Below are 1,779 nucleotides of genomic sequence, written 5' to 3' on the forward strand. Positions count from 1 at the left end.
TGTACCTGTGAGTAGCTCCCCTCACCTTTAACCCATTTCAGAAGCTGTCAATTCTGTGTAACTTTATGCAAACTTATTTGCTCAAACGTTAACTTTGTTTTTGCAAAGTTCACTCATCTAATGTCTAGGATTATGAAATGACGTTTTTTTGTGTGTCCGGATTGGATCACAGACAGTAAACAATTTGGGTACTAAGTTAAGCTAAATTTTATCTGGTAGAGATCCTGCTAAACCTATGATTTAGCTTTGTTCCAATTACGTTTAGCATGAATTGAGTAGGTGGTGTAAATACGTTCCAGCTGGTTCTTCCTTCCGTAGGAAACCGCTGAACACTTAAGGACGGTGACGCTTCCGTTTCCCACAAGGCATTACCGTACCTTCTGGAGTAGTCTTCAAGTTAGTTAGGTATCTGAGCCTGTGCTATGGTTCTCTGAAGATTTTGGCAGATCTGAGTAACACGGCTGACTATGTTGAGCAAGCTGACAATATTGTAACTAACTGTAAAGTCGGAAGCAAGCTACTTAGTGGTTTTGACCGGGAAAACAGTGAACTACTAGTTTTCAATATAAAGTATGAGATAAGCTGTCCAGCAAAGAAATGTTTGTTAAAAGGTCTAGTAAATAGTAGTACCTTGAATACTTTTAAGGCGCAGTTCAGTGAATTCAAACTCACTTGGTGGGACTTCCCTGGTGGTTCAGAATCCGCCTGCCAATGCAGGGGACATGGGGTCGAGCCCTGGTCCGGGAAGATCCCACATGCCGCGGAGCAACTAAGCCTGTGCGCCACAGCTACTGAGCCTGCGCTCTAGAGCCCATGGGCCACAACTACTGAAGCCCGCGCGCCTGGAGCCCGTGCTCCGCAACAAGAGAAGCCACCACAACGAGAAGCCCACGCACCGCAACGAAGAGTAGCCCCCGCTCGGCACAGCTAGAGAAAGCCCGCGCGCAGCAACGAAGACCCCAGTGTGGCCCCCCCCCCCACAAAAAAACAATGTAAACTCAATTGGCTCAGTTCAGTGAGTGCAAGCCAAGACCTACTGTATATAAAGATTGAAAACTTACTTACACGGCAGCCGCGCTAGCCGATTTAGAATTATTTGAAATTTCTCATCATGTTTTTTTGGGTAAAACAGTTGTCACTCATAGATATATGGTCAGGTCATTTCCTGCCTTCTCTCCCGGTGTTGAGCTTCTAGCTTTTTTTTTTGTTTGTTTTTTTCTACATAGATGATGGATAAATACTTCTACAGTTATTTTAAAATAATATAATAGATCCTGCAGTTTGCTCGTCTGCTGAATGCAGCTTAGATCCGTTAGTACACAGAGTGACCGTGTTCTTTTTAAGTGCGTCATGAGCGTGCAGGTACCTCCGCCCTGGGCCCTGGGCGAGCTTCTCTGGAGCAGGTGTGTGCGCCTAGGTCCTGCCAGACTCCCTCCACTGTGGCGGGGGTGTTTCCCCATGAGAGCCCACTTCTCACGCACGCACTTAACACCACAGCGCCTCCAAGTTGGAAAATGCTTTGACGAAGATACAGCAGAACTCTGCCTTTGGAAGATCATGAGTTAGATTACCTAACCTTCTCTAAGGCACCTAGCCTGCAAGGCTGTTGGATAAATCCAGAGTAACGTACTACCAATCCTAACACAGGTGCTGGGTAGACAACACCAGCGCGTTCAGTCTGCGTTACCTCTAGGCTGTTTGAGTAGCAAAGATCTATCAAGAAGAAAGAAACTACAAAAAAGGCGAAAGGCAGTAAATGAATACAGCAGCGTTAGGTGG

The sequence above is a fragment of the Eschrichtius robustus genome, chromosome 6 (genome assembly GCF_028021215.1).
Source record: "Eschrichtius robustus isolate mEscRob2 chromosome 6, mEscRob2.pri, whole genome shotgun sequence".
Lineage (NCBI taxonomy): Eukaryota > Metazoa > Chordata > Mammalia > Artiodactyla > Eschrichtiidae > Eschrichtius > Eschrichtius robustus.